Source organism: Bos mutus, chromosome 8, assembly GCF_027580195.1.
Source record: "Bos mutus isolate GX-2022 chromosome 8, NWIPB_WYAK_1.1, whole genome shotgun sequence".
NCBI classification, from domain to species: domain Eukaryota; kingdom Metazoa; phylum Chordata; class Mammalia; order Artiodactyla; family Bovidae; genus Bos; species Bos mutus.
The window spans coordinates 42,404,363-42,423,341 of NC_091624.1; positions in this window are offsets into that span (position 1 = coordinate 42,404,363).

The following is an 18,979-nucleotide window of genomic DNA, read 5'->3' on the forward strand; positions in this document are numbered from 1 at the left end:
TCATTTCTCAAGTGATGGTAACAGTGCCTGTTTGATCCTTTTCTGTGGGCTATTGTGAGAGTCAAATAGGACAGTAAACACAAAAGCATTTTGAAAAGTCCAATTTTAGTTGTTGTTGTTCAGCCACTCAGACACGTCTGACTCTTTGCAACCCCATGGACTGCAGCACGCCAGCTTCCCTGTCCTCCACTGTCTGCCAGAATTGGCTCAGACTCATGTTCATTGAGTCAGTGACGCCATCCAACCATCTCATCCTCTGTCATCCTGTTCTCCTCCTGCCTTCAATCTTTCCCAGCATCAGGGTCTTTTCCAATGAGTCAGTTCTTTGCATCAGATGGCCAAAGTATTGAAGCTTCCACTTCAGCATCAGTCCTTTCAATGAATATTCAGGGTTGATTTCCTTGAGGATTGACTGGTTTGATCTCCTTGCTGTCCAAGGGACTCTTGAGAGTCTTCTCCAGCACCATAATTTAAAAGCATCACTTCTTCAGCACTCAGCCTTCTTTATGGTCCAACTCTCACATCCACACATGACTACTGGAAAAAACATAGCTTTGACTCTACAAACCTTTGTCATAGTGGGGACAAAATGTACTGATGACTAGGAGCCCAAAGGAGCTGCTCAGCCATAGCTAACCAGCTGTGGGAAGTTGGGGAAGTCATCAAAAAACTCTAATAGTACACCACAGCCTTGGGTCGCAGAGCTTTTGCAAATCTAACCAAAGCAATGGACTTAAGATCCCAGAAAAAATGCCCAAGGAGACAACAATGTTTGCACACGACCTCTGTTGCCAGTGACTCTGAGATTCTTGATGTCTTATTGCAGAAAGAATTCACTGACAGACAAAGTTACAGGTAAGAACTGAATTTGTTTAGAGAGAAACACACTCCCCAGACAGAGTGTGGGCCATCTCAGAAGGTGAGAGAGCCCCGAAATATGATGCAGTTAGTTTTAGTGGGCTGGATAATTTCTCTTTTCTGTAAATTATTTGTTTATTTTTGGTTGTCTTGAGCCTTCGTTGCTGTGTGCAGCCTTTCTCTAGTTGCGGCAAACAGATCGACGCTTCATTGTGGCGCATGCGCACTTCATTGCAGTGGCTTCTCTTGCTGTAGACACGGGCTCTAGGCATGTGGACTTCAGTAGCTGCAGCACCTGGGCTCAGTAGTTTCGGCCCCTGGGCTTAGTGGCTCCACAGCATGTAGAATCTTCCCAGATCAGAGATTGAACCCACGTTCCCTGCATTGGCAGGCAGATTCTTATCCACTCTGCCACCAGGGAAGTCCCTAGGCTGGGTAATTTCATAAGCTAATGAGTGGGAGAATTGTTCCAATTATTTCAGGGAATGGGGAGGTGGGTTTCTAGGAACTGGACCAGCACCCACTTTTTGGCCTTTTTTGGTTAGCCTCAGAACTGTCATGGTGCCATTTAGTTTACGCTAATGCATTACAGTGAGCTTATGATGATGCCCAGGGTCTACTGGAAGTTGACTCATCTGCATCTTGTACCTAGTTGGTTCTAGGTTTGTCATGTCATCAGTTTCTGTCATGTCCTATGGCAATGAATATTCATTGGAAGGACTGATGCTGAAGCTGAATCTCCAATACTTTGGCCACCTGATGCGAAGAATAGACTCACTGTAAAAGATCCTGATGCTGGGAAAGATTGAGGGCAGGAGGAGAAGGGGGCAACAGAGGACGAGATGGTTGGATGGCATCATCGACTCAATGGACGTGAGTTTGAGCAAACTCTGGGAGGTGGTGAGGGACAGGGAAGGTTGGTGTGCTGCAGTCCACGGAGTCACAAAGAGTCAGACACAACTGAGCAACTGAACAACAAAAAATGGCCGTGTCATTCTTTTAAAGATTGTGCCCTGCCCCTTCCCTCCAGCTTCATCAGAAGCTTCCTGACCTCTCTAGGCCTATCTATTGGCCTCAGGCAAGTCCCTAGACCCCTAGATTGAAAGCATGCACCCAGTAGCAGGCATACAATTCCTGCAGCCCAGATCTGTTAAAATACCTTGAGAAAGAGCATCTCATTGTCACTGGGGACCATTCCCAACAGATTGAAAATTAGGAAATAAATTTTTTTCTGATATTTAGTGGATCATCATCAAAGTAATACTGCACAGGATCTAACTCCATTTCAGGCAGTACTTGAGGGCTGAGTATTAATACAGCACTTTGCTAAGTATGTTCTAAGCTTCAGCTAGTTCTTCTCTAGCTTACCCTTCCATATGCCACCGTCTCCTTCCTGTCTTTCAGAAATTCGTCAAAATCTCTGGGCACAGAGAGCCATCCCTGCTGTTCTCAGCACAGTCATGGATTGATTTCCTTTTTATATCTTTGCTGTCATTTCAGTGGGATTTGGGAGGCAGGGGAGGCAAGCATGTGAACTCAGTTTAGAGCCAGAAGCACCTCACTTTTTTTTTTAGATTATGTCAACCACTCCATGTTCCACCCCCGGAAGATCAGATGCGAGACACCACCCCGGTGTACTTTTGCAGTGTCATGTCAGGCCATCCATCCAGTTGCCCATCAGCAGCCCCTGAGTGCCAGCATCCATGCAAGGCTCCATCTGGCCTTTGTGAGCCAAGGTAGGAGCAGGAGCAGGTCAGCCACAGCCGGTCTCAGATAATGCACCCTGGGCAGGAATGTCTCAACATCATGGGGGATGATGCAGTGTGACCATGGAGCACTGTGCATGTCCCCTGTGGCTGAGATGACCGATGAGTTCACCTGTGGGACGATGCAGTCTCTGCTGTTTGGGCAGGTGTGAGCACCCATTCCATGTCCAGGATGTGGGCTTACACCCAAGAGGCAGCACAGCACAAAGGTCTAGAGAGCAGACCCCAGAGGTACTCGCTAGTTGTGTGACACTGAATGCATTTCTTAACCTTTCTGCGCCTTAGCATCATCAACTGTGAAATAAGGATGATTTAATCCTTACTGCCTGGTTTCCCTGATGGTTCACTGGTAAAGAATCCACCTGCCAGTGCAGGAGACAGAGGTTCGATTCCTGGTCCAGGAAGATCCCACGTGCTATGGAGCAACTAAGCCTGGGTGCCACCACTCTCGAGCCTATGCTCTAGAGCCTGGAAACTGTAACTGAGCCCATGTGCTGCAACTACTGAAGCCTGCATGCCCTAGAGCAATAACAAGAGAAGCCAGCGCAATGAGAGTCCTGAGCACCACAGCTAGACAGCAGCCCCTACTTGCCACAACCAAAGAAAAGCTCACACAAGGTTTTCACAAAAGCAGTGAAGCAACAAAGTCCCAGCACATCCAAAAAATAAATCAAATTTTTTTAATCCTTACTTCATATGGTTGCTATGAAAATTAAATGGGTTAATACACAAGAAGTACTCAGAACAATGTCTAATAAGTGTAGTAAATACTCAATAAAAATGAAAGTGTAAATTGCTCAGTCGTGTCTGACTGTTTGCAATCCTATGGACTGTAGCCTGCCAGGCTCCTCTGTCCATGGGATTCTCCAGGCAAGACTACTGGAGTGGATTGTCATTCCCTCCTCCAGAGGATCTTCCCACCCTAAGGATCAAATCCCTGTTTCCTGCATTGTAGGCAGATTTTTTACCATTTGAGCTACCTGAGAAGACAATAAAAGCTCAATAAATGCAAGTTATTTGAGGATGGGGATAAAAAGGTGCTAGGGACGGAATGTTTGTGGCCCCCTAAAATTTGTATGCTGAAGCCCTAACCCTCAAGGTGATGAAGATTGGGAGATTTGGAGGTGGGCTTTGGGGCGATAATTAAGTTTAGATGAGTTATGAGGGTGGAGCCCATAAGAGGAAACTAGTGTCCTCGGGGAGAAGACAGACCAGAGCTCTCTGTCTCTCCAATGTGTGAGGACAGAGTGAGAAGGCAGCCATCTACAAGCCAAGAAGAGCCTCCCTGGGAACAGAATCTGCTGGCATCTTGATCTTGGACTTCCCACTTCCAGAACTGTGAGAAATTAAAGCTTGTGCTTTAACCCATCCCGGTCTATGGCATTTTGTGACAGCAGCCCAAGCTGACTAAAACACAGGACCTATTAGTCAGAGTTCTCCAGAGAAATAGAACCAATATGACGTGTCTTGTGTGTGTATTAAGAAATTGGCTCATGTGATTGTTTGGGCTGGCGAGTCTGAATTCTGCAGGGCAGGCTGGCAAGCTAGAGACCTCGGGAAGATTTGATGTAGCAGCTCTAGTTCAAAAGCAGACTGGAGGCAGAATTCTCTCTTCCTCAGGGACCTTGGTCTGTTTTCTCTTAAGGCCTTTGACTGATTGGATGAGGCACTCCCTCCCCAAGAAGGCTAATCTGCTTTACACAAAGTCCACTGATTTAAATGTTAATTTCATCTGAAAACTACTTACATGGCAGCATGTAGACTGATGTTTGATCATCTCTCTAGGTACTGTGGGCTTCTCAGGTGGCGCAGTGGTAAAGAATCTGCCTGCCAATGCAGGAGACTCAAGAGACAAGGGTTCGATCCCTGGTCCAGGAAGATTCCCTGGAAAAGGAAACAGCAACCCACTCCAGTATTCTTGCCTGGGAAAGCTCATGGACAAAGGAGCCTGTCAGATTACAGTCAGACACAACTGAACACACACACACATGCTAGGTACTGTGGCCTCAACCAGGTTGACACCTATTGACTTCTAGAGTTAGCCATCACAGAGGGACTGGAGGTAAGCGCTGTACCGGTCCCCATGTGCACACCCCAGGCACACTTCTTCAGACACACACCATATACTTAAAATGCCACAAAGACTGATGCTGTCTCTGGAGCTGGAGCTCCTGAGTCTAGGTTTGCAGGAGGTAATTGCAGAGGGATGTCCAGGCCTGTGTTATCAGCACATTTGGAGCAGCAGCTCTTCCAGAAGCCAGGTTGTAAACACCTGCTCTGGGGGCAAGTGCAGACTTGGGGCCCCGCATCTTAAGTGGGACCCGAGAGGCTGCCCCTCAGGCCTCCACAGTCCCAATAATTATGCTTTCCATTTGGTGCTTCACCTATATTATCTCCTCTGGTCCACAGGGCCACCTGGGGAGAAGGCTGGGGGGGATTATCATGCCCATTTCACAGAGGTGTGTTTGAAACTAGAGCCCACACAGCTAGTAAGGACTCCTTCTTCAGGGCACTTTTCCACTACATCAACGAGTCCTCCAAGCCCACAAATGGGATCAACCTGTGATGTCGGGGGAGGAGACCAAAGGGATTAAGAGGAAGTAGAGGGACTTCTCTGGTGGTTCAGTGGTTAAGGTTCTGTGCTCTCAATCCAAGAGGCTCAGTTCAATCCCTGGTCAGAGGACTAGATCCTGAATGTTGAAACTGAGAGCCAGAATGTCACAACCAAGAGGCCGCATGCTACAGCTAAAAGATTTCACGTGCCTCAGCGAAGGTCCCACAGGCAGTAACAAAGATCCCGTGTGCCACAGTTAAGACCCAGCACAGTCACATAAATTAAAAAATTTTTGAAAAGAGGAAGTAGAGAAGGTTTGTGCTATTAACTCAAGCAAGTCAGTTCACCTATCTGAGCCTACGTTTCTTCAAATGCAAAGTGACACAACTAGGTCATAGGTTCCTAAGGATGGGAACCTGATCTTTGCCCTCCGAATACACCCCCTACCCAGCCTGTCATGTGCTAAGCATTTGATCACCGCTGGATGAACTAAGAGACAGAACTGGTTTGCTATGGCTGCCATAACAAAGTACTGAAGATGGGTTCCCTAAATAACAGTCGTCTATTTTCTCACAATCACGGAGGCTGGAAGACTAAGATCAAAGTGTCAGCAAGGGTTGGTTTCTTCTGAAGTCTCCTTGGCTTGTAGATGGCTTATTTCTTCTTGTGTCATCATATGGTCTTTTCTCTGTGTCTTAATCTCTTCTTTTATAAGGACACCAGCTAATGGAATTAGTTTAGTTAGTTCAGTCGCTCAGTCGTGTCCGACTCTTTGTGAGCCCATGGACTGCAGCACACCAGGCTTCCTTATCCATCATCAACTCCGGAGCTTACTCAAATTCATGTCCATGAATGAATGTCCATGAATCAGTGACGCTATCCAACCATCTTATCCACTGTCATCCCCTTCTCCTCCTGCCTTCAATCTTTCCCAGCATCAGGGTCTTATCCAATGAGTCAGTTCTTCGCATCAGGTGGCCAAAGTATTGGAGTTTCAGCTTCAGCATCAGTCCTTCCAATGAATATTCAGGACTGATTTCCTTTAGGATTGACTGGTTGGATCTCCTTGCAGGCCAAGGGATTCTCAAGAGTCTTCTCCAACACCACAGTTCAAAAGCATCAATTCTTCAGTGCTCAGCTTTCTTTATAGTCCAGTTGAATTAGGTAGACCCTAATCTTATTTCACAGAGAAGGCAATGGCACCCCACTCCAGTACTCTTGCCTGGAAAATCCCATGGACAGAGGAGCCTGGTAGGCTGTAGTCCGTGGGGTCCCTAAGAGTTGGACACGACTGAGCGACTTCACTTTCACTTTTCACTTTCATGCATTGGAGAAGGAAATGGCAACCCACTCCAGTGTTCTTGCCTGGAGAATCCCAGGGATGGAGGAGCCTGGTGGGCCACCATCTATGGGGTCACAGAGAGTCGGACATGACTGAAGTGACTTAGCAGCAGCAATCTTAACTTATTTACCATTTACCAGGCTTCCCTGGTGACTCAGATGGTAAAGAATCTGCCTTCAGGAGACCCAGGTTCAATCTCTGGGTCAGATAGGTCCCCTGGAGAAGCAAATGGCAACCCATTCCATTCTATTCTATTCTTGTCTATCCCATGGACAGAGCCTGGTGGGCTGTAGTCCATGGAGTAGCAAAGAGTTGGACATGACTGAGCAACTAACACTTTAACCTAGTTAAGTTCCAATCTCCAAATACAACCATGCTCTGAAGTACTACTAAAGGTTAGGTCTTCAACATAGAAATTTAGGGAGGATATAAATCAGTTCAAATCAGGAACTTTTGGTCTGTAGAGTCATTCCAGCTTTGACATTTGATATCTCTGGTAGTGAATCAGGAACTTTAGCTAAGCGTTTATCCCTCTAACAAACAGTTCTTGGTAAAAATTAGCATGTTAAATTCAACAATGAGAGAACAGAGAACCCAATTTTTAAAAAGGTCAAAGTCCTTAACAGATACATTATCAAAGGAGATTAACAGATGGCCGAAAAGCATATGAAAATATATTCAAATCATATGTCATCAAGAGAATGCAAATTAAAGCAATAAGATACCAGTACACACCTACTAAAACGGCCAAAATCTGGAAACTTGACAACTCCGAATGCTGGTGGGGATGTGGGGCAGTAAGAACTCTAATTCACTGATGGTGAGAGTACAAAACAGCCCAGCCACTTTGGAGGATAGTTTGATGGTTTCTCACAAAACTAATACTCTTACCATACAATCTAGCAACCCCTTTCCTTGTTATCAGAAGGAGCTGAAAACTTATGTCCACACAAAACCCTGATGTGGATATACTTATAGCAGCTTCATTCATAATTGTCAACACTTGGAAGCAGCCAACATGTCCTGTCGGTGATGAATGAACAAATTGTGGTATATCCAGGGGCTTCCCTCATGGCTCAGATGATAAAAAACCTTCCTGCAATTCAGGAGACCCAGGTTTAATCCCCGGGTTGGGAAGATCTCATGGAGAAGGGAATGGCTTCCCACCCCAGTATTCTTGCCTAGAGAATTCCGTGGACAGAGGAGTCTGATAGACTTACAGTCCATGGAGTCATAAAGAGTCAGACATGACTGAGTGAACAGATAATGGAATATTACTCAGTGCTAAAAAAGAAATTAGCTATCAAACCCTGAAAAAATATGGAAGGAACTTAAAAGCGTATTTCTAAGTGAAAGAAACCAGTATGAAATGGCTGCATATTGTATGATTCCAACTATATCACATTCTGGAAATAATAAAACTATGAAGAGAATAAAAAGCTGAAGGGTTGCTAGGGGTTGGGGGCAGTAAGGAATGAATGTGTGGGGCATGGAGGATTTTTTAAGGCTGTGAAAAAACTTGGTATGATACCATAATGATGGGTATACAATGATGGATCATTATACATTTGTCTAAGCCAATAGGAGGTACAGGACTTCCCTGGTAGCTCAGCTGGTAAAGAATCCACTTGCAATGCAGGAGACCCCAGTTAGATTCCTAGAGGATCGTCAGGCCGATCCCCTAGCTAAGGGATAGGCCACCCACTCCAGTATTTTGGGGCTTTTCCTGGTGGCTCTGTGGTAAAGAGTCTGCCTGCAATGCGGGAGACCTGGGTTCGATCCCTAGGTTGGTAAGTTCCCCTGGAAGACGGCATGACACCCCACTCTAGTATTCTTTCCTGGGGAATCCCCATGAACAGAGGAGCCTGGTGGACTTACAGCCCATGGGATTGAAAAGAGTTGGACGTGACTGAATGACTCAGCACAGCACAGCACATAGGAAGTACAACGCCCTAATGTAAGAGTGAACCCTAATGTAAACCACGGACTTTGTATGATGCATCCGTGAACGTTCACCAATTGTAACAAACACCATTCTAATGGGGGATACTGATTAATCTAAGAGGCTATGCCTGTGGTGAGGTGGGCAGGGGGGTTATGGAAACAGATCTTTCCTTTCAATTTTGCTGTGGGGCTAAAACTGATCTAGAAAAATAAAGTCCTATAACAATGATAATGATAATAAAAACAAAACATCTTGTTGTTCATATAATTATCCTGGAGATAGGTAAAATGGTGGGGGAAAAGGATTAGTAGTCCAGCAACACTTTTTCTCAGAAAGAAATGGCCTGGTATCAACCAACTTTGAAAATATAGACAGAAGAATCAATCAGTACAGCTTATTATTACACCGCCATTTAAAATATTTGAAAAGATTTAAAAACCATCTAAAACAGTGTCTTTGGGAGCTTATCATCTGCTAAACACAATTGTGCTGGGACTTCCCTCATGGTCCAGATGTTAAGAATCCACCTTGCAATGCAGGGGATTGGAGTTCAATCCCTGGTCTGGGAACATCCCACATGCCATGGGGCAACTAAGCCCACTGCTCCAACAAAAGATCCCATGTGCCCCAACTAAGACCCAACATCAGTTCAGTTCAGTTCAATCACTCAGTCATGTCTGACTCTTTGCGACCCCATGAATTGCAGCACACCAGGCCTCCCTGTCCATCACCAACTCCCGGAGTTCACTCAAACTCACGTCCATCAAGTCAGTGATGCCATCCAGCCATCTCATCTTCTGTCATCCCCTTCTCCTCCTGCCCCCAATCCCTCCCAGCATCAGAGTCTTTTCCAAGGAGTCAACTCTTCGCATGAGGTGGCCAAAGTACTGGAGTTTCAGCTTTAGCATCATTCCTTCCAAAGAACACCCAGGGCTGATCTTCTTCAGAATGGACTGGTTGGATCTCCTTGCAGTGCAAGGGACTCTCAAGAGTCTTCTCCAACACCACAGTTCCAAAGCATCAATTCTTCGGCGCTCAGCCTTCTTCACAGTCCAACTCTCACATCCATACATGACCACAGGAAAAACCATAGCCTTGACTAGACGGACCTTTGTTGGCAAAGTAATGTCTTTGCTTTTGAAAATGCTATCTAGGTTGGTCATAACTTTCCTTCCAAGGAGTAAGCATCTTTTAATTTCATGGCTGCAATCACCATTTGCAGTGATTTTGGAGCCCCCAGAAATAAAGTCTGACACTGTTTCCACTGTTTCCCCATTTATTTGCCATGAAGTGATGGGACCAGATGCCATGATCTTCGTTTTCTGAATGTTGAGCTTTAAGCCAACTTTTTCACTCTCCTCTTTCACTTTCATCTAGAGGCTTTTTAGTTCCTCTTCACTTTCTGCCATAAGGGTGGTGTCATCTGCACATCTGAGGTTATTGATATTTCTCCCGGCAATCTTGATTCCAGCTTGTGTTTCTTCCAGTCCAGCGTTTCTCATGATGTACTCTGCATAGAAGTTAAATAAGCAGGGTGACAATATACAGCCTTGACATACTCCTTTTCCTATTTGGAACCAGTCTGTTGTTTCATGTCCAGTTATAACTGTTGCTTCCCTGACCTGCATATAGGTTTCTCAAGAGGCAGGTCAGGTGGTCTCATATTCCCATCTCTTTCAGAATTTTCCACAGTTTATTGTGATCCACACAGTCAAAGGCTTTGCCATAGTCAATAAAGCAGAAATAGATGTTTTTTCTGGAACTCTCTTGCTTTTTCCATGATCCAGAGGATGTTGGCAATTTGATCTCTGGTTCCTCTGCCTTTTCTAAAACCAGCTTGAACATCTGGAAGTTCACAGTTTACGTATTGCTGAAGCCTGGCTTGGAGAATTTTGAGCATTGCTTTACTAGCGTGTGAGATGAGTGTAATTGTGCGGTAGTTTGAACATTCTTTGGCATTGCTTTTCCTTGGGATTGGAATGAAAACTGACCTTTTCCAGTCCTGTGGCCACTGCTGAGTTTTCCAAATTTGCTGGCATATTGAGTGCAGCACTTTCACAGCATCATCTTTCAGGATTTGAAATAACTCAACTGGAATACCATCACCTCCACTAGCTTTGTTCATGGTGATGCTTTCTAAGGCCCACTTGACTTCACATTCCAGGATGTCTGGCTCTAGGTGAGTGATCACACCATCGTGATTATCTGGGTCATGAAGATCTTTTTTGTATAGTTCTTCTGTGTATTCTTGCCACCTCTTCTTAATACCTTCTGCTTCTGTTAGGTCCATATCTTTTCTGTCCTTTATCGAGCCCATCTTTGCCTGAAATGTTCCCTTGGTATCTCTAATTTTCTTGAAGAGATCTCTAGTCTTTCCCATTCTGTTGTTTTCCTCTATTTCTTTGCATTGATCACTGAGGAAGGCTTTCTTATCTCTCCTTGCTATTCTTTGGAACTCTGCATTCAGATGCCTGTATCTTTCCTTTTCTCCATTGCTTTTTGTTTCTCTTCTTTTCACAGCTATTTGTAAGGCCTCCACAGACAGCCATTTTGCTTTTTTGCATTTATTTTCCATGGAGATGGTCTTGATCCCTGTCTCCTGTACAATGTCATGAACCTCCGTCCATGGTTCTTCAGGCACTCTATCTATCAGATCAGATCTAGTCCCTTAAATCTATTTCTCACTTCCACTGTATAATCGTAAGGGATTTGATTTAGGTCATACCTGAATGGTCTAGTGGTTTTCCCTACTTTCTTCAATCTAAGACCCAACATAGTCAAAAATAAATTTAAAAAATACAATTATGCTTAATTTTTTAAGATGAGGATGCTGTTGTTGTTTAGTCATGTTTGACTCTTGTGACCCCATGGATTGTAGCCTACCAGGTTCCTTTCTGTCCATGAGATTTCCTAGAGAAGAATATTGGAGTGGGTTGCCATTTCCTTCTCCAGGGGATCTTCCCAACCCAGGGTTCAAACTTGCATCTCCTACATCGGCAGGTGGATTCTTTACCACCAAGCCACCAGGGAAGCAAAAATGAGGATGTCAGAGCACTAGAATCTGCCTCTAGATGTAGGATGTGGTTAGACTGGGGACTGGATGCCTTGAATAGGCAGCCCCACCATGCAGTGGATACTCCTCAGTGACTAAAGGATATGAGCTATGGAAAATAACTGCTGGATGAATCTCAAAGCAATATGCTGTTCTCAACCTGGAGCAACCAAGGCAAGGACTAAGGACTGTTCTGGAGGCAGGCACATGGGTACTGGGGATGCAAAATTTCTTAGCAACTGAATGGACACATTGTTTTCTTTTTATTTTAAATAGGAACTTGTTTTCTAAAACTAACATATTTGAATTAGTAATATACTTAGAGAAGCTGACAAAAAAGTACTTAGTATATGAATCCATTTGCATAAAGTCTAGAAAAGGTCACCAAATTGAAAGTGAAAGAAAGCTGATAATGGAGTCTGGGCAGGTGTGTTTAGGGAGAGATGGGATGGTGGATTAAAGAGGTATGAGGAGACTTTGGAGGTGATGGACATCTTGATTGTGGTGATGGTTTCACAGGTGTGTGCATTTGCCATAACTTATCAATGAGCACAATTTTTATCAGGTACAGTCGATTACAACCTTTCATGTGTACAGCAAAGTGATTCAGTTATATATATAATGCATATATTGTTTTTCAGATTCATTTCTATTATAGGTTATTACAAGATATTGAATATAGTTCCCTGTACTGTATAGTAGGTCCTTGTTGATTGTCTCTTTTATATATAGTAGTGTAATGGCACCCCACTCCAGCACTCTTGCCTGGAAAATCCCATGGATGGAGGAGCCTGGTAGGCTGTAGTCCATGGGGTCGCTAAGAGTCGGACATGACTGATCGACTTCCCTTTCACTTTTCACTTTCATGCATTGGAGAAGGAAATGGCAACCAATTCCAGTGTCCTTGTCTGGAGAATCCCAGGGATGGGGGAGTCTCGTGGGCTTCCGTCTATGGGGTCGCACAGAGTCGGACACGACTGAAGCCACTTAGCAGCAGCAGCAGCAGTGTATCTTTTAATCTCAAATTCCAAATTTATCCATTCCCCTCTTTCCTCTTTGACAGCCATAGTTTTTTTGTTTTGTTTTGTTTTCTGTCAGTGAGTCTGTTTCTGTTTGTAAATAAGTTCATTTGTATCATTTTTTTTCAATTCCACATATAAGTGATACTACACAATATTTGTCTTTCTCCGTCTGACATACTTCACTTAGTATCTCTAGGTCCATCCAAGTTGCTGCAAATGGCATTATTTTATTCTTTTTTATGGCTGAGTAGTATTCCCCTGTGGGTCTGTCTGTGTGTGTGTGAGATACATCTTTCAAGGAGTACATTTGAAACATGTGATTTATTCTATGTCAATTACATCTCAGTATAACCACTCCAGTATTCTTGCCTGGAGAATCCCCATGGACAGAGGAGCCTGGTGAGCTACAGTCCACGGGGTCACAAAGAGTCAGACCCAATTGAGCGACTAAGCACAGCACAGCATGTAGCTGTTGAAAAGGAGTGGCTGGAGAAAGATTAACCAATTTATATACCAAGTTATATATGTTTATAACTTAAACCCTGCAGAAAGAAATACCAAGAAGATGAGAGACAATTTGCCTGTAGATTCCTGAGAGGTTCCAGAAATCCAGAAAGCAAGGTTAAGAAGGGAGGTGGATCAAAGTCCGTACACAGACTGCCTGGATCCCCAGGTCCCTACCCCATTCCATCCACAGTAGTACCTGCTCCTCCAAGACTGAACTCAGGACAAAATGACCCACACTGAGGTCCCCTAGGGAGTCCAGATTCAGGTATCCTAATTTAAGAAGAAATGAGAATGATCTTTTAAAGCTGGCAAAATTAGATTGTCCATCTGTGTAGCCCATCAGAATTTCTTCACCTTTAAGAAGTTTGACAAAAGGAGGCCAATGAAGGACCCCAGTGAAGCCTAACTGAGGGGCCCCATTTTGTGAATAGAGCATCTCTCACTGCCTTTACAGAGGGTGGGGCTCCTCCCTGCCTAGGATTCTGACCTCCTCTTGCCCTCCCCTCTAATATCCACTGTCATTTCCTCTGCCTTGTTGTCAACCTGCTGTTCTAGGTACAGAAGAGAGGGCAGGAGCATGGCTCTAAGTCAGCCTTAGTTCAAGTGCAGGTTCCAGCCTTGACCAAGAGTAAGTGTCTTGGCCTGTGTGCTCTGGAGCCCCGTCTAAAGCAGGGATAACATCGGGAGCCACAGGGCAGGGCCGGTGGTGACTGCTTAGAGCCCTGGCTGCTCCTCGAAGGATCCACACTGTCAGCACTTCCGTCTTATTCCAGGGAGGTTTACATGAGATGTCTTTATGCTTCTTTCCCTCTTCACTCTGGTTTAACTGCATGTTCTCTTTTAGGCTTTTAGACAGTGTCTGTCCCCCAGGTGGCCTCTGGCTTCTGAGTTTAAATCTATGCTCATGGCCTCCTGAACTCCATCGAAACAGCTTCCCAAGGAGCTGGCACAGGTCTTCCAGGAAACTCGACTTTCTCTCCCCGCTACCTCGCTCCCCTTCCCCTAATCCCAGGCCAAGGTGTGGGCACCTCTCTGTTCCCACCCACACCTCCCACCACTATGTCCTGGGGTCCTGGGTCCCGAGGCTCCTGTGGGGAAGGAGGACATCCCTGCTGGACATACTTCTCAGCTTCAACCCTTCATTCCATACCCCATCATTAGCATATTCAATAATCTAATTCTATTTTTATTGCTTCCTTTTGTCATTTCTTATAGTTGGTTATGATGTTTTCACACACAGGATATGGTGGTGGGGGGGGGTGAATCTTTGTTTTCATGAAACCCAGTATCATCATTAGACACTGTTTGCGTTTTTTTTTATTGCAGTATAGTTGATTTATAACGCACCAATCCCTGCAGTACAGCAAAGTGACTCAGTTATGCACATATAGACATTCTTTTTTCGCAATTTTTTCCATATGGCTTATCACAGGATATGGAATGCAGTTCCCTATGCTATACAGTAAGACCTTGTTGTTTATTCATTCTAAATGTAATAATCTGATGTTAAGGGCAAAATGCTTTGGGGTTTGTTACGTGTAAGAAAAATAAAGCAAATCTTTCCTTGTTAAAAAAAAAAAAAAAAGGAAAGAAAATGAAACCGGTGCTAACAAAGATCTGACTTTGTGCAAGATTTTACCTGATACGTGAAAGAGGGGCCGGGCCATGGAGCTGGTTAAAAGGCCTGGGACCGCCTTTCATGAAACTGTAAACACCATACATCCATCAAACTACCCAACTCCAGCCAACTCCAACTTCCCTGGGGCGGGAAGGGAGGAGGAGGGGAGACACCTGACAGACTCTAAGCAAACTTTCCCTCAGCGCTCACCCACGGTGATTTCCTCCTTGTTGCGACAACACACATTTATTTGTTTTTTGAATGTGAGAGGGAGTGAAGGTGAGGAGTGAGGTGAGTAGGTGAGGGAGTGAGAAGGTGAAGGGAGTGAGGTGATAGGTGGACGCTGGCAGAATATGGCCTGGGTTTGCATCCTGGTTCTGCTCCTAAACTGCCACCTACTTCAAGCAAGGCGCTTCCCTGGACCTCAGTTTTCTCATCTGTAAAATGGTACCATTAATAGTGCCCTTTTCATAAAATTGTTACAAAAAATGCACCACTTAATTCTAACTCTGTTATATTGGGTGTTATATCTAGTTCAACTATTTCAAATTTACAGACTGAGAGAGAGGAAGATTCAGAGAGGAACTGAAAGAGAGAGATCACTCACCCACAGGTTGAAGGGCTGTCTGTCTATTGTACCCTGGAGACCTAATTCAAACCTCCAGACTCCTAGTTCACAAACTTCCAAGCCCAGCCCTAAACATTCAAATGCAAATGTCCCCCCAAGAGATCTCAATCCAAGTTGTTAGCACCTTAATACTAGGGATGTGAATTGGTCTGGCATCTTTAATTGCACTCTGGTTGGTCAGGGGTACAGGAGGGGGCAGGGGAGGGGCAAACTTTGTGATTTTGGCAGCCCCCCCTCCTACTATAGTTTGCCTCAGGAAAAAACAACAACAACAACAAAAAACAAAAAGGCATCTGTTTCCTCTCCTGCCATCATGGAACAAAGTTGAGACTCAAATCCTAGGGCCTGACAGCCCAGTGAGAGTGCTGCTCCTACACAGCCTGCATCTGGGGGTCTGACCACCTTGGCGAATTGGCGAAGGGCTTCTCCGGTGGTTCAGAGGTAAAGAATCCACCTGCAGTGCAGGAGACAGAATAGACACAGGTGGGATCCCTGGGTCGAGAGGATCCCCTGGAGGAGGAACTGGCAAACCACTCCAGTATTCTTGCCTGGAGAATCCCACGGACAGAGGAGCCTGGCGGGCTACAGTCCACAATGTCAAAAACAGCTGGACATGACTGAGCAACTAAGCACACACTCATTTGGGAGAAGGAAACTCAGAACAACCCCTGATCCCAAACTAGACTCTGACTCGGGCCTGGGTGACCATTTGGGCAGGAGAAAGAAGAGGGGACCACTTGGAAAACTCTAGCAGCCTCCCAGGCAAGACAAGGCATGGGCTGACCATTCAGTCCTTCATTCATCTGTTCATCCATCAGCCCGGGTACGAGCGTCTACTCTGAGCTGGAGGTGAGTGACAGTCCCAGACCTCAGGTCAGGGGCGCTCAGGTCGTCACTTATCACTGGCAGCCTCATGGGCTCCTGATGGTGGTGCATGTGTGCATGTCAAGTCGCTTCAGTCGTGTCCGACTCTTTGTGACCCCATAGCCAACAAGGCTGCTCTGTCCTTGGGATTTTCCAGACAAGAGTACTGAAGTGGGTTGCCATGTCCTCCTCCAGGGGATCTTCCCCTCCCAGGGATCGAACCCACTTCTCCGGCAGCTCCTGCTTTGCAGGTGGATTCGTTGTCTCTGAGCCACCAGGAAAGGTCCCCTGATGGTAGGGAGGATGTTTAATCCAGGTCTTGAACCCCTACGACCAGCATTGTTGACCAGACGACTGAGATGCAGCCAGAAAACCCATCAAAAATTGTGCAGCTCCTTCCTTCAAGGAAACAAGGGCTAAATAATGGACTTCCTCGCTTCTTAGAGAGAAAATAAACACCGTAGGTTGTTTTTCTTCTTAATTAAACTCTCTAAGTTTAGAGCTGCTTCTTTGAGCTCCTAATCTAGGGAACAGAGAACTAGAGAAAATATAAGAGAAGTATTCTGTCAAAGAGAGAATGCCATCTTTTTGTTATTCAACTCACACTTTCAAGGCTTTAGTATGGTTTTAAAATAGTCTTCCATTTGATCCTTATAAATTCTATGAAGGCTGAAGATTACAGCATATGTTTGTTTACTCTGCTAAGTCACTTCAGTCATATCCGATTCTGTGCGACCCCATAGACGGCAACCCACCAGGCTCCCCGTCCCTGGGATTCTCCAGGCAAGAACACTGGAGTGGGTTGCCATTTCCTTCTCCAATGCATGAAAGTGAAAAGTGAAAATGAAGTCGCTCAGTCGTGTCCGACTCCTAGCGACCCCATGGACTGCAGCCTACCAGGCTCCTCCATCCATGGGATTTTCCAGGCAAGAGTACTGGAGTGGGTTACCCAAGGCCAATATGAGGGTGGGGTGGGGCAGAATTGGGATTTGAAGCCAGTCCTGGTTGAGCCTCTGGGCTCAGACTTTTCCCAGGGTGTGACTGCACAAGTCTGTTATCTATCACCCAGCCTCCTCCCTCACCCCTCATCCAGGCCCTGGGTCCTTAGCCCCTCTCTCTTTAGGTGCATCTTCTCTCTCTCTCTTTATAATTTGTTTAGTTATGGATGTGCTGGGTCTTCACTGCTCCTTGGGCTTTTCTCTAGTTGCAGAGAGTGGGGTCTACTCTCTACTTGCTGTGCACGGCTTCTCTTGCTGCTGAGCACAGATTTTAGGGCTCGAAACCAGCAGTAGTTGCAGTATGTGGGCTCAGTAGCTGCAGCTTCTGGGCTCTGGAGCACAGGCTTAATAGTTGTGACTCATGGACTTAGTTGCTCCACAGCATGTGGGATCTTCCCAGAACAGGGACTGAACCCATGTCTCCTGCTTTGGCAGGTGGATTCTTTACCACTGAGCGCCCAGGGAAGCCCCAGATGCATCTTCTCTTATCTCCATGAGGACACCTGCAACAGTGGTCCCCATCCACCCTTTTTGTGTCTTTTCCCAGCCATCCTTTAGAGTTACCAAATCTTCCATTATCCCCACCAAATAGGCTCTCTCTTACTTAAGAGCATTCATCAAACCAAAAGCCACCATGAGCTCCATGATGCTTTTAAATGAATCTATATTTTAATCATCACAACAGTAGCTATGCACTTTGGAAAAACAGTTTTACAGGGAAACATTATTTATTCACACTGACTAAAATACTCCCTGTGCCTCTGAATTAGAAAACCCCTTGAAATAATTTACCTTGAAGTCCTCAGGGGTTTGGACTAGCTAAGGACCCTGATCTCCATCCCATAATCTCTCTTAACCTGCTGAACCAGCAGAGCAATCGGCACTTGCAAGGTATATTTTGCTTTTCTTCTTTTCTTGTTTACTACAAGCTAGAATTGCACCCCCAGCATAGTCAGCACTGCCCAACCTTCTCCTGGTCCTCACACCCAAAGTTATTCTCACCATCTCTTCTTTACTTAGTAAAAAATGATACAACATTAAAAAACAACATTTTTCTAGTACCTGACAGTCTATACAGCATATATATCTGTATTGACTCATTTCATCCTCAGATCTACCCACTGAATATTATTACTGTCATTTTTTTCTCAAAAAACTGAGGCTCAGAGAGATTTAAGCAACTTGCTCAGGTTTCCTTAGCTCTGTGTGTATATGCATGTTCAATCATGTCCGACTCTTTTTGACCCCTTATCTCCAGACTGTAGCCTGCCAGGCTCCTCTGTCCCTGGGATCTCCAGAGAAGAATAGTGGAGTGGGTTGCCATTTCCTCCTCCAGGGGGAAATGGATTGAACCTGGGTCTCTTGTTTCTCCTGCATTGACTGGCGAATTCTTTACCACTGCACACCAGGTGGGAAAGAAAGACGCAAAACCCTAGATGTGCCTCATTAGCTCCCCAGAGCGCACCCCCACCAGTGTCCATCACCTCCCTTACAGCCATGGCAATGGGGAATTCCTAGACAGCTCAAAGCAGGTGCCCAGGTTTGGTGGCACAGACTCTCTCCAGCCCTCTGGTTTCTAAGGCCCCATGCCAGCATGAAAGGACAACCCTCTTGGTGATAGGGACAGTTCTGTCCCAAGAGCCTTCAGGAGACAGAGGATCAGCCTCTGTGCAGAAAAAATAATGGCTTTAGGCAGCAAAACATCACAGCAGCAACCTTGGAGGAAAATGACTGTCAAGGGCTTTCTAACCAACTAAGCCCAAAGTTCAACTCCCAGCACCTCCAGGGCTTTAATCTCAGCCCTAAACTAAGGCTCACAATTTAT